The sequence below is a fragment of the Mauremys reevesii genome, linkage group 9, assembly GCF_016161935.1.
Source record: "Mauremys reevesii isolate NIE-2019 linkage group 9, ASM1616193v1, whole genome shotgun sequence".
NCBI lineage: Eukaryota > Metazoa > Chordata > Testudines > Geoemydidae > Mauremys > Mauremys reevesii.
Window position 1 is genome coordinate 71723608 of NC_052631.1, and position 15029 is coordinate 71738636.

Below are 15029 nucleotides of genomic sequence, written 5' to 3' on the forward strand. Positions count from 1 at the left end.
AATTTTAATGATAGTACCAAACAGAGGAATGAGCTGATTATATTAAAAATGCCACCTTTGGTTTAACAGCATTTGTGATAAATAAAGTGGGGGAATAGCTCCCTTTGATGGACACCCAGCCAGCCAGTTAGCTGTAAAATCCCTCTTGGTAGATGTTCTTTATTTGCTTTACCTGTAAAGGGTTAAAAAGTTCCCCAGGTAAAGAAAAACAAAAAGTGGGCACCTGACCAAAAGAGCCAATGGGAAGGCTAGAACTTTCAAATTTGGGAAAGAAACTTTCCCTTTGTCTGTTCTCTCTGGGCTGCAGGGACAGAGCAGCCATGCTGTAAGCAGCTTAAGCAAGGTATAATCATAAATCATCAGATCATGCCCAGAACTACTTATCTGAACTCCAAAAGTGTAAGTAGATCAGAATGCTTAGCTAGATGTGATTAGGTTTATTTCTGTTTATTTTTTAAGGCTTTTGGATCTCCTCTGTGCTAACCCCTAATGCTTTCGTTTGCTTGTAACCTTTAAGCTGAACCCCCAAGCAAGCTATTTTGGATGCTTAATTTTTGTAGTTGTTTCTTTTAAGATCTAGCAAAAAGCCTAAATTCCAGATGTATTTTTTCCCTTTTTGTTTTTAATAAAATTTACCTTTCTTAAGAACAGGATTGGATTTTTGGTGTCCTAAGAGGTTTGTGCATGTTGTTTGATTAGCTGATAGCCACAGCTAATTTCCTTTGTTTTCTTTCTTAGCTTTTCCCTAAAGGGAGGGAGGGGTGAAAGGGCTTCAGGGTACCCCACAGGGAGGAATTCCTAAGTGCTCCTTCCTGGGTTCAAAGAGGGATTTTTTCATTTGAGTGGTGGCAGTGTTTACCAAGCCAAGGTCAGAGAGAAGCTGTAACCTTGGGAGTTTAATACAAGCCAGGAGTGGCAAGTATTAATTTTTTAAATCCTTGCGGGCCCTCACTTCTGCACTCAGAGTGACAGAGTGGTGATTCAGCCTTGAAAGCATTCATCTTAATTTTTTATCAAATCCTAACTTGGCATCCTCCATCCAGAGTCAGATCAGAATATTTTATATTAGTTTTGGTTTGTTTCCATGTAGCAAACTCATTAGTTGCTGTTATCAGGAAAAAGGAATCTGCCATTGATTCCCCTCCCCCAGCATTCACAAGTGACAAAAAGTGACCCAATTCTTGGGTCTTAAAATAATCTGTATACCCTCCTCTACCCCCGTGTTGCTAATCTTTCCTTTGGCTCCATTGATCAAGAACAAAATACAGCCAAATAAGAGAAGAAAAGCAAAACACAGACTCCAGTTTTCTTTGCACCACTTACCTCCACCCTGCTACTTCTTCCTTTTATTCTTTTCTCTGGTTTATTTAATGTATAGTATAAAAGGGCATTTTCTATGTTTAGGGCCATTATTCCCCATTGCAAGTTTATTGGGGGGAGAAAGCCACTTCTTTCCACCAAAGTTCCTTTGCATAATACAGTTTTCAACTCCTACTCCTGTTCTTTCGTGTTAGGAGAGCTAGACCATTGGGGCCCTTTTCTCCTCTCACCTGCGCCCACACTCATCTTAGCTCTTGACATAATTCAAACAGGAGGTTGTGTAATGCTGCTGTTTCATTCAGAAGAGGAAATTAGTGTTCTGTCAAAGAAATCCCGCTCAAGCTAAATTAGAAGAAAAAATCCAAAAAGCTGAGATGCATACATTTGAGGTTTCCATTTAATTTCTTCACTAAACTTTCACTCTTCTTTGTAAAAATTGGTGTTGACTTCTTTTTGTCACATTCCTTTCTATAGGCCTACTGCATCAATAAAGAGATATAGCATTCCATTATGTATCTCCTAAGTGCTCCTAATGTTGCTTTTCTAACATTGTCTCCATAATTGAAGTAAGGAGGATTCACCAGAATATTTATCTTGATAACTGAACTTTGGGTCCTATGTTGTATTTTGCAATCTTCATTTTTTTTCTGTATTTTTATGGATCCTAAATATAAACCTATGATTTACACAGGCTCCACAGCTGTCTGGTTAAGTTTCCTTTTAGAACACAGAAAAATGTCAACCTTTAACACATGAATTTTGAAACCATTGTCAGCAAATTTATGTGCACAGAATAATTGTGCTTAGAAAATTTAATTCTTTGTGTGCTCTGACTTCCATCCATTATCTACTAGTTTACGTTTGTTTTCAATAGCCATGCAGTGCTCTTCATTTGTTCTGGTCTCTGTGTTGTGATACAGTACTTGTTGTGAGGTATTGTTTTGTACTATATAGTATGTGTTTGCCTGGAGCTCCCTTATCAACAAGGCAATATATTTTAGGAAACAGGTATTGTAAAGTGTGGCGCACCTCCTAAAAAGTACTGAGAACATTTGATTGCCATTGGCTTCAGTGGTGCAATGGGTATCAAATGTGCTCAGCATCTTGTAGGATTGGGGTCTTACTATATATTATTGTGGATGTCAAATGAACTATCCAAATAAAACCTTTGCCCAGTTTACTTTTGTAGTACTAAAACAGATACATGGACAGTCAACAGTGAAAGTCCAGAATACTACTCAAATCAATTAGCAATACATACTGTATTTTAATTTTTTTTAAATCACATGTGTTTTATATGCAGGGCATGAGTGACATTTAAAGTCAAAGTAAAAGAAAGTATTTATGTCGTTTTTTTGTTTTTGTTTTTAATGGTGCAGTTTGGGAAATAATATGTGCATGCTCAATGAGATGCAAGTGAGTAGTCTCATGACCTCTCACAATGTATAAAGTTGGCACATGTAGGTTAATACACTGGGTTCATTTCCCAGATTATATACAAGCTTCCTGTGCTACCCTAGGAAAGTAATTTAATTTCTCTATGCCTCTGCTCCTCTCTGTAAAATGAAGAGAATACTATGTCCTTTCTCTACCTTCTATACTTAGATTGAAAACTCTTTGTAATAGAGAGACACTCTCTTGAAAATTGGGATTAGGTTTCCAAACCTGACCCCTAAAGAGCAGGGAAGTTGTGTGCTGAGATTTGGGTTGGGTCTGTTTCCCTCAGTGTTGATTATACATTATTATACAGTATTATACAAGCAGGAAGATACTAGCACTGCTAGCTTCTTTTCAGATTTTGGTAATAAATGTAATAGGTTTGTAACAATGAAATCAGATCAAGCTACTCCACCCTACTCCAGTGGGAATATTCTGGGATGGGTGGCTGCCACCTCTCCTTTTTTTTTCTCTCCTATGACATTCACAGAGGAGTGGGAAATAGCACAGTCCATGGCTAGCAGCACCCACTGAAGGTACAAATTGCAGAAGCTCTTGCACATTTGCTCCATGCCTAGTTTGCAAAGCAAATTGGGATCCTTCAGGGCAAAGACACATTACAAATGTGAGATTATTATTAGTTCTTGTTAACTGTGTCACTGACTCTCTGTTCAACAGAGGTGATATTCCGTTGCTGTATTCTGAATACCCATGATAAGAAATACACATACATAGCAAGTAACTGCTTGCATACTGCTTAAAATATTATATTTTGACGTGCATCAGGTCAGAAGGAGAGTCACTAGCAGCTTCCTACTGAAATGTGGAACAGATTCCATGCACACTTGCTGAACTTGTTTACACCTGCCGACTGTACTTACAAATTCTTGTGGACATGGTCATCTCTTTTGCAAAGCACAAATGTATAAGAATTTCTAGATCCTGCAATTAAATTTCTGGATGGTGCATAAAGTCACAATGTGTTTTTATATATATATATATGAAAGACAACCAAAAACAATAACTATATTAACAGCATTCCTCCACAATTAACAGAATTCCAAATTCAGGACATTTCAATAGCTTCAGTAAACTCCACAACCCTGCATTCTAATTCCACATCCAGAAGAAGTCTTACAAACAAGAAGACCTCAGGTAATAGAGTCCACTCGCAGTTCATAAGCATTTTGTTTACTGTTGTCAAAAGAAGTTTTGGTTTTTCTCTTGTTTTTAGTTTGACATTTGATTCTTAAAAGGCTTTTTCCTGGACAAGTATGAAATATTTGAATACGAAATTTAGGTATGAAATAAATGTGAGAAGGCTGTAAGGGGACCTGCAGATATATATCCACTGCTGTGGCGATCAATACCCCCCACAACACACCTTTCAAGATCTATGTGTCCTATACATGCCTATCACAACATGTGCTGTGCCTCATTCAGTGCATCAGATGTCCCCAACCACAAGTGTGTGGGTGAAACCAGAGAAGCACTATGCTCTCCAATGAACTCACAGAGAAAAAATGATAAAAGACAAAAAGCACCATACCACCTATGGGTGAACACTTATTACTTATACTCAGGGAAACCTGCACCACACTTTCAAAAGACGAGCTGGAACTTAAATTCATAGCTCTGGACACTAAAAACCATACACTTAGCAGTTTTATGGCTCATTACAACAACTTGCAAACGGGGTGCTGGAACAATTTGTATAATGGGGGATGCTGAGAGACATTGAACCAAATTGTAAACCCTGTATATGATGGTAACCACTTCAAGTCAGTATCCCCAGCTCCAGCACCGATGTTTGTAATGCGTCCTGATACCTACTAACCCTCCTTTGTCCTTTGACTGCAGAGGTGTTACTTTCCCACTTCATTTTAAGTGTCTCCTGCAACAAGTGAGAACCCCTTATGCTTAACAATCTGTCCTACCTTGTATTTAGTTTAGACACTCTAGTTACCCTCCCCAGACCTGTGGAAGAACTCTTTGAAGCTTGAAATCTTGCCCTTCCATGGACATAAGTTGGTCCAATAAAAGATGTTAGTTCACCCACCTTGTCATTTTACAACATAGTTGTACTATCTTTTGCCTTCTAAACAGGTTTAATTCTTTTCTGGCTTTCTGAGTACCTAAGTTCTGACAGCCCTTTAAAGCACAAACCTGTGATTGGGGCTGAATTGCTTACATTGGCCCAGTCTAAAAGCTGGTTATCTGATTTGCATAGCTTTCACAAATGAATAAAATCTGCATGCTGATTGCTACTACTGCATCTTTGTTTTTCAACCTTACCCCTTTATCTCGTCTTCTTTTTCCTTGAGGTCCATTTCCCTCATGCTAAAAGCTAGCGACATCCGACTGTGGTTGGATGCAATGTGAAGATGCACTACCTCAATGGGAACACCGGGAGTACTCAAGGTCATTTCAGCCTTGAGATATTGTTGCATCTGCTCTCCTCTGAGCTCTTCCAGACCTACTGGCTGGGCAGAGCAGGGGATGTGGCCATGAATCGTTCTCTGCACATTTCCTCAGCTGTCTCCTCTCACCCCCTCCTCCACCCCATTTGGAAAGGCTAGCAGCAGTCACAGCACTAACTTTGCACAGTGTTACACTCACAGGCTATGCTATGCCTGGCCACTGCATTGGGGAATAAGAGGGAAGCTCTTTGTAGTCTTGCCTGCTCTTTTTCTCCTTTCCCGGGTTGGGAAGAAGCTTGCACTGAGTCATTGCTCTAAATATTTGGTGTTGTAGCCTGCAGATTTCTTCTGACATGGTAAGTTTGACTGTTCTATTTGCTCACATACATTTTATCAGAGATCTCTGTTTTCATGAGTTGTTTTTGAATGAAATGACACTTTTTGTATATTAAAAATATATATGGTAATATGCAATCACATCTTGAACGTATTGTCATTATCCGTATGTACTTGCAATTAGATGGAACCGTTTTGGTTAGATGGAAAGGTCATCTGCTTATTTGCTTTTGTATTTGAGAAACAAGCATAAAAGTATAAATAAGTGTGAGCAAAGGTGTTTAATTTGTATGTTTAGTTTGCCCAAACTAAAAATGTGCTCCTGTCAAATTATGCCTTGGACAATATAATAGACAGTCTTGTTAGAAATGGTTGAGCTAATTAATTCAGTCCACATTCAGACCTACCCTTATCCAAAATGAAAACCTCTTTCTGCATCTTCATTGCCCAAAGAGACCACCTTTTCTAGGAGTCCCAGTTCGTTCCTTTGTGCCACTCCTCCTCTAATAGGCTTTCCTCACCTCCCTGGTCCAATTGCCCTTGCACCTCATACTGGTCCTTACTCTAGTTTTTAGTTTTATCTATGAAGATGCCTAAATAAATAATAATTATTATTATTATTATTATTTAATATATGGAGATATACCTCTCTCATAGAACTGGAAGGGATCCCAAAAGGTCATTGAGTCCAGCCCCCTGCCTTCACTAGCAGGACCAAGTACTGATTTTGCCCCAGATCCCTAAGTGACCCCCTCAAGGATTAAACTCACAACACTGGGTTTAGCAGGCCAGTGCTCAAACCACTGAGCTATTCCTCCCCGCACATTATGGACACCATTTTACATAATAATAAATATTAAAATATAATATCATACAAAGTATCGAATCCAGGCACTTTTACCCCAACTAAAGCCACACAATTATACAAGGAAAACAGGGAAGGGTTTATCATAGAATAAATAAAAGTTTCAAATAAAATTTCAAGGATGAGTCAAAGGGATTACTCACCAAAAGTAGGTGTGAGGGAGCAGAGAAACCTGTAGGCTTGGAAGGGGGAGAAAAGTAGGGAGCCTGGCTCAGACAGAGGCTGAGTGGTGAGGAGGCAGGAGCTCTCTGCCTTCCTGCCCGAAAAGATGGATAAGTGACCTGCCAGCCAGTGCAGCCACTTGAGGCAAGTAAGGGCTCCCCTGCAAAAGGCAACTGGCTTAGCAGGGCCATGTCCCAATCTGAAGAGACTTGTAGGAAGTAGCCTAGGGAAGTGGATCGTGATTCCCTGCTAGGAAGAAAACCCATCTTTTCTGTTTAGGGGTTGATTTACACAGAGCCCTGGCTGGGACCTGGTAGAGAGAGAGGGTCCAGTCCCTCTCATCCCTGGCCCTACAGACTGAAAGGCTAGTGATCTAGCTACTAGGCTTCCTGGTCATGGAAGACCCTATCACATTGGGATGGAAAGGTACCTAGCTTCTTGGAAGAAGGAAAGATTCCCAGGGCAGGAAGGCAGGGGACCGGAGAAATGATATAAAAGATTGGAGAATGAGCTTGGTTTGTATCTGAAAGATTATGGCTTCTTCAGTCAAAACTACTGCTTTTTGGAGATGCAGAGATGATTATTAACTCAGACTATACTCTAGCCAACAAAGGGATCTATGTGAGATCCCCAGAAAAAACAGCCAATCATTGATGGTCAATGATAAAAGTGAACTGAAATATAATTTGTGTAGAAAAATCTGCCTGTGATACCAAGGGACTGAAACACCTAATTTTTCAATGAGTTTTATGGGATTTAGCAGCCAAAACCTTTTAAAGGTAATATGGTTAATTCCCCTAAAGCTAATGGAAAAATAAGTGTCCTTAAGTAACTGAATGTGTTGTGAAGCATATACATTAGCAAATCAACCACTGACCAGTTTGGAATTACCACTGGCCGCCTATATGTAGATAACTTCATATAAACGGGTAGTGTAGATCAGACTAGTTCAGCATCAGCAACATTTTCCCCAAGAGTTTTCCTTTATTAATCTCTTCAATTTTAGTGATCTAGGTTGCAACAGAATAATGGGGGAAAGGGGATTTTACATAAACAGACAATTACACTCAGGTTCCCGGTTACATCTCAGTCCTTTAATTAGTAGCCAAAAAACTCTGCCTCCTTAGAGACTGACTCCATTTTGACTGGAAAAGAGCTGTATTGATAGAGCTCCCCAGCTTAATTCTAAATCCTGACTGCACCAAGAGTCATCAACCTTCCTGCTTATCCCGCCTTACACCTGAAAGGGGGAATGTCAGGCTAATTTAACTCCTTGTTTTCTGTGCTTGAGTAAAGATTCCATACCCTGTCAGTCTTCATTATTACTCCATGCTCTGTTGAATCTAATATAATATTTTTTTATGTTTTTATTTTGTGTTCCTAATAAAAAAATGTGGGTAAGAAGAATATAATGACAGGTTTGGTTAAAAAAAAATCAAATCTAAATTATATACCAGAAGTTTTGCATAATGGGATCCAGTAATGATTCTTTATAGTTGAAGCAGAACTTTCCTGAGTTAATCAGTGAAGAGGAAATAATAGCATTATAAAAGCTCCCATTGATGTGTAAATGATTGTCTGATTAAAAAGAAAAAAAAATTAGGAACTGCAGCTTTATAAAGAAATATATTTTTATTAAAAGCATCCATGGAGTTATCATACCATATTTTCTAAGGGTGGTCTGATGCTTAGTCTATAAGTAGAAGTATTTGACAAAATGGAATGTGGATGAATTTTATTATTGATCTGAAAGGGAGGCCTGGGGTGAGGAGAGCAAATAAAACAAAAAGGTTAAACATGAATGGTCCTCATCCCTCCCTATTTATACTAGAGTAACTCAATTTAAGTAAATAGTTACCCTTGTATAATAGGAGACTGACGCAGTGGTGGATCACACCCATTGACATAATTAGAGTTACAGTGCAGTGGAACAGGATGGTAAGTCAGGTGAATTCAGTGGTGAATGAGCCCTTTCACTTGGTGTGGCTGGCTTTAGAATTTCTCCTGCAAAGTTGTAACAAACTTTACAGGGGTTGAAGCAGATCCTCAGTGCTATTTACACCATCCCAGGGTGTGCTTTTAAATAAATATAACCAGAACTCCTCTTATTTATTTTTGCTATCCAAAGTATTTGTGGATAGCAATTTATCCCTAGCCTTAGCCTTCCACTCCCCACCAAAACACCCCTTATTTATGGTGAGTACCGGTAACTGAGTTCCTCTTTGTCTCTTTATCTTATCAGTAAAGTTTTATGGAACACAGGAATTTGATCAAAACTCATGTTGAGCTTGAAAAATATATTTATATACTTTCCTTTGACAAAAAGCAACTGCTAGTTTTTAATGACCTTCTACACCAGCGGCCCTATCTTTGGGGTATGAAATTGATTTTTCTTATCTTAGCATTTGAAGATTCAGAATGCACCCCTTGGCCAGTCACCCATGAGTGTCCCAGGGAATCAACACAAAGGATAGGAGGTCATCTTCTTATAAAGCATTGGAAGAGATCATCTGTCTGAGCAGACTGTACTGAGGCAGTTCCTTCTGTTCTATGCTATAAAATTTGTCTGCCCACATTTGTTATGTTGTACAGATCAGGGTTATGTCTTTGGTGAATAAGATGTTGAGTCAGAGCTTCATCTGGTATAAATTTACACCTGCTGAGGATCTGGTCCATATGTTTACCCTAAGGAGGGGGGTTCCAATATTATAGAAAGGGGGATTTATTTTGCATATCTGAAATCGGGATAAGTAAAATGTATTTGAAATAATAAAAAGCTGTCCCCTATCCCTTTCCCGCTCCCTATTCTCATACAATAAAAAATAGCCTTTGCCCATTTCTGGAAACAAACTGGAATTGTTTGGTAATTTTATTGTTTCAATTTCAACTCCATTATCAAAAGTGTGAAAACACTGCAAGAAAAACTGTTCTCCCAATGACCTGACTAGGCATCTGGTGAGAAATGTCTTTCATGTGAGATTTCCAGCCTAATTTTCCAAACTAAAGTGATTTGAATAGTTCCAGTAATCTTTGTATGAGGGTCCTGAAGGTTAGATGCTTGTCTGCATGGAATCCAAACTGTGAACATGTCATGATTTCACCCATTACCAATCATGTGGAAGGACAAAATCTTCTGGAAGCTCATGTAACATGAGCATAACATAAGTAAAACTCCTACCAGGACAGGCACACACATACACACACACACATGTTGGTTTAAATAACTCATAAAATAAAAAAAAACCAGGAGTACTTGTGGCACCTTAAAGACTAACAAATTTATTTAAGCATGAGCTTTCGTGAGCTTAAATAAATTTGTTAGTCTTTAAGGTGCCACAAGTACTCCTGGTTTTTTTGCGGATAAGACTAACACGGCTGCTACTTTGAAACCTGTCATAAAATAAAGAAGTACTTGCAAAAGAACAACATTTATGATCACGCTACCATCACTTGGCTATAATTTAAAATAAGGTCTCTAATTTTCAAGGTCACTTCCTTGCCCAAAGAGTTGCATAATATGCTGTGCATTGTTATATATAATATAAACTTCTGTGTTTCTGAAAGTAGCTGATATTCCCCAGTAGGGTGTGTAGCCACCTGCATGGAACTTGGTGGGAAGAACACACAGGTTGCAAGAGGGAAGCGTTTGAAGGAGGCAACAGGAAGCCAGTCTGTATTCACATGGCTTGAATGCTAGCTGCAGTTGCAGCACCTGTGTAGTATTTTAAAACATTTAGTTTAGTTTTACATGCATGGAGTCATCTCGTTATTACACAGCATGCAATATACAAAACTGGATATATAGGTGGTATATCAATTCAGCATGGAAGTATGCAGTTTGAGTCTAGCTGCTAAGGAGGTTGATATGGAAAGACTGGGAAAACTGTTCAGAAATTCTAACTGGAATATAATATCTCTATCTGTCTTACCTAGTTTTGCTTATAAAATAGGCAGGCTAAATGGTATCTGTTCTGTAGGAAAGAGAAAGTATTTGACATGACACATTTATGTTTTGGTTGTCAGACAAAACAGCTTTCACTATTATTCACTGCCCTTTGCATATTGAAGAACATATCTAAAGTAAGCTGAACACTCTTGTATTTTATGATAGTGTGTTACTGGGAAAATAAAACAGTTACAATTATCTGCACAACAAATAGAACTTGTCAGATGGCAGACATGCAGAACTAATGCAGATGGCCAGCTCAGAAAAGCTGTCAGATAGAAAGACTGAAAGAAAATACCTTGTCTTTAGCGTTTGTAGACTCTGTCAAATAAACATGCAGCTCACAATGCAGCTTGGCACCGTGGTGCTTCGGTGTCTAGATTTTGGTCCCCAGTGCTGAAGGAAATGGGGAGCATTTCTTGAAGAGGGAGCTCTATGTTGCATCTGCCGTATAGCACTTGCTGCTGCAGCTTCTATCTCCTTTAAGTGTGGTCAAGTAACAGTTAGAAATATATCTTCCCCTCTTTCGGGATTATGTGAATTTTATAACCATATTCACAATTGATTCATAGCTTCAGGATCTGCATTTGCTACTGTTGGTTTGGGCCATAAAGCCCTGAATGGCTTAGGAGTCTGGACCTGTCTTCTAGAGTGACCACATCTCACCCTATGTGATACTGCCACAGCTATTTAAATGGGTTATTCTGGATTTCCCTATAAGGTGTCCTATGGAACTAATGCCTGCATTCTTGGTGTAAAGACTGTTTATCCAAAAACTGGTGGGTGGCCAGGAGGAAGGAATTATACTTGCTTCATGTTTGAAAACTTTTCAGTTCTTAAACTGTTTGTAGCATAAGTTTCTGGGTGGCAAGACAGCAGCCACCAGGTCAAATTACCATCTCACCTTTTGAATAATAATGTTGTAAAGGCAACCATCCGTGACTTCTGAGAGTTACTAGAACAGGCTTTCCAGATACAATGAATGAATTGTGGGAATGGTGGTTCCTCAATAGATCCCAGAAGCTATGGACACTGACTTCAATGGAACAAAGGAATTTGCCTATGGAATCGTCAATCTCTGCCATTTGGAGCTGGAAGGTTATTTCCTTCTTCCCTCCCTCCCTCCCTCCCCAATGCAGGATATAGGCATTCCTTCTCTGAGGCTGTGACGGAGCGGGGCGGATTTGACCTGGGAATGTTGCCGGGGAGTTACATTGGGGATGAGAAGGAATCTACCTGAGCTGTAACCTGAGCCAGGAGGGGAATGGGGAGAAATCACACCTTCTGCCTGGGAGACTGAACAAAGGAGAGGGGAGGAGGGAGAAAGCGGCTGGAAGGGTTTTTAGAGTCAGTTTGGGCTGGGTGGGGCAATGCTGGGAACCCCAAGCTGGGGTCTAAGCTCCATGAACCCCCCAGAAGGACTTGATTGAGGGGTTCTGGTTGTACCTACATGCTCTGCTTGGGACTGCGTTCCCGTTTTCTAATAAACCTTCTGTTTTACTGGCTGGCTGAGAGTCACGGTGAATCTCAGGAAGGGGGGTGCAGGGCCCTGACTCCCCCACACTCTGTGACAGAGGCTAAGCAGTAAGAACATAAGAACAGCCATACTGGGTCAGACCAAAGGTGGTTCTTAACCTGGGGTGCACACACCCTCTAGGGGTGCAAGATGCCCTTTCTGGGGGTGCAAGACATGCCAGATTTTCTTTTGAAGGTAAATAATCGAAAACACAAATTAAGCACAGGCACGTACAACTACTTTGTTTCATCAAACCTGTGTATTTATTAACATACATTTTTTAACAATTACTGTAATATACAAACAAAAATATATCTAGGTTTAAGGGGCACGAGAACATATTTTGAGAACCAAAGGGGTGCAGGCTGCAGTAAAGGTGAAAAACCACTAGATTCTAGCCCATATTCTGGCTTCCGACAGTGGCTAATGCCAGGTACCCCAGGGGGAATGAGCAGAACAGGTAATCATTGAATGATCTATCCCCTGTCACCCATTCCCAGGTTCTGGTAAACAGAGGCTAGGGACACCATTCCTGCCCATCCTGGCTAATAGCCATTGATGGACCTATCCTCCATTAATTTATCTAGTTCTTTTTTGAACCCTGTTATAGTCTTGGCCTTCACAACATCCTCTGGCAAAGAGTTCTGCAGGTTGACTGTATGTTGTTTGAATAAATACTTCCTTTTGTTTGTTTTAAACCTGCTGCCTATTCCAGTCATAGCATTGATGGTACCGCTGGGAATTTGGAGAGGTAAATGCACATATTTCAGAACTTGTATTTATCTGCAAGTTTTAGGACAGATCTGTGGGATACAAGCATGGGAAATGTGCCTCAAACATTGTTGTTACTTGTTTTTCTCACTAGGATTCAGCACTAGCGCTGCTCTTCTCCTGGGTGTAAAGAATGATCCACAGAGATGATTTGCTCTTTGGGTGAAAGGCCATATGTAGTCATACTTAAGCAGCTGAGCCAACTCTGCTTCTATGTCTTTCCAGTGATTTGGCAATGTCTTTTTGTCTGCTATGTTAAAGAATCCTCTCATCTCTTGTAAATGCCTTGTGAATATGGAGAAAGGAACACGATTTCCCACCTGTGAAAAGGTTGGAGATTTTTTTCCATCCAGGACAGATGAATATCTTGCCAGGTGGGATGAATGTGGTATTATCCACACTTTCCCAGTTGAAATTTTGTTGTTAATCTTGATGAATAACTCTGGACTAACATTAAATTGCAGGAATTAATTTATTCCAGTTAATAATATTTTACATTTTTTATTTTCTAGACGTAATGAAAATATTCATGTAGGTCTACTCCACCTTGCTAAATGTTTCCCCACTATTGGAAATGCAGTAGACTAGTGTAATCATGATATGGATACTAAATATCTGATTGGAACAAAAAAATCCATGACATCGCCCTTAGCAGCACAAGTATTAAATCTGTGCTGCTAGCACATCACAGGATCTTCCCAGAAATTCTCCCTAATCTGAAAATGCATGAATCTGGCCTAGCCAGCAGAGTTCTGGCATAGCTAGAGACTGAATGTAGTGGTCATGCCCATCGTTTGATCCGCCTGACTAGTATTACAGAGTTCTATAATTAAGTTCTATAGATTAAGCTGACTGGAAATTTAATCCATGCTATATGATACATAATTACTTGCTGACTTTTGTAAAACTTCTGCTAATATTGCTCAATAATGTTAGCAGAAACAGTTTTAATAGCAGAGAGCCTTATGACATAATGTGAAATCAAGGGGACGTGCAATGATGTAAAGGTAACACGTTTAGAACAATAAAAGGAAACACAGAAGTGCTACTTTATTGGACTTTTCAAAGGGCCTCTATACAGCATCACATGATTGGTTAGATGCATATTATATGGGAATGTCAGCCCTCTTTGGAAAATCAGATTGCTGGACTATATGAACCAATGCTCTGATCTGGTAAGGCACGTCCTTTGATTCTGACAGATAAGCCATCCATGCTCCAGTATAAACTTATTTGATTGCACTAGCTCATGTTGTTTTCCTTTGCTCTGTGGCATATCCTGGTACAAAGCTAAAATGAAAGATTAATATTCGCTTTTGTGCCTGCATCCTTTGTTGTTTTCTCAGAAGGTAAAAATGTTGAGAAGCCTTTATTTATTTTTAATAGAGATCCTAATGTGCACTGCAGCTTGCTGTAATCTAACCCACTCTACATCCTAGATGGGTATGTGGCAGGTTTTACACCATTCTTTGCTTAACTTCTTACATTAAAAGTAGCTGTAGGCTGTGTCAAAGATTAACCTACTCACGGGATTCATGAGATACACAGATGTAGATGGAAAAAGAGCAGCTAGTAAAGTGTTTCTTTTTTATGTCTCTAACATCTTATATATTAAAAGCTTCTAGCACCTGCTATTCTTTAAAAGGTCTTTTGATCTGAGATTCTTGGATCCTTGGGGCTTTTAAAAACATTGGCTGTTGAAGTGCCACTTATGGTCCCTCAAGGGAATTTTACAAACGCTGAAAATTGGCACAGAAGCCTAGTACTCTGCTTCAGCATTTATTTCTTTAATATTTTAACATGTTTCAAAATATTTTGATAACAATGTTATAAATCTATTCATAGAAAAAACCAAACCCAAACCCTCAACCCCACACACCTCTTACTTCTGCCAGATGTCATAGACTTTATGAAGGAATAGTGTAAAACATGCTTTTATTGCATTCACAATTCATCAGGTCTTTTTGCCTTTATGCAAATGAACAATGTATCCATAGGACAACCAATGTCAAAAGGAATCAGGAAGCCATGAAAAGGGCTTTTTTGTTGCATCAAATACGATGTATATGTATGGCAGCCTTTTTTTTATTTTTTATTTTTTTAAACTTTTAGTATGGTTAGCAGTTCAGTGAATTTGCCCTGCAGCATAGGTGCTAATGAGAAATAAGGCTTTAGGGGTGAATTTCTCTAGCCAGTGGAGAGCCCTTCACATTCATTTTGGTATCCTTTCATTCAGGCAGCCTTTATAAAATGAAC

At 39.3% G+C, this 15029-nt stretch overlaps 1 long non-coding RNA gene across 1 annotated transcript; it reads left to right on the forward strand.

Annotated features, from left to right (window-relative positions):
- The first annotated feature begins 306 nt into the window (after window positions 1–306).
- On the forward strand, window positions 307–9273 carry LOC120372308. The gene is made up of 3 exons (XR_005584845.1): window positions 307–399; window positions 3814–3912; window positions 8943–9273. It is a non-coding gene; the product is annotated as an uncharacterized LOC120372308 (long non-coding RNA).
- The last annotated feature ends 5756 nt before the right edge of the window (window positions 9274–15029 follow it).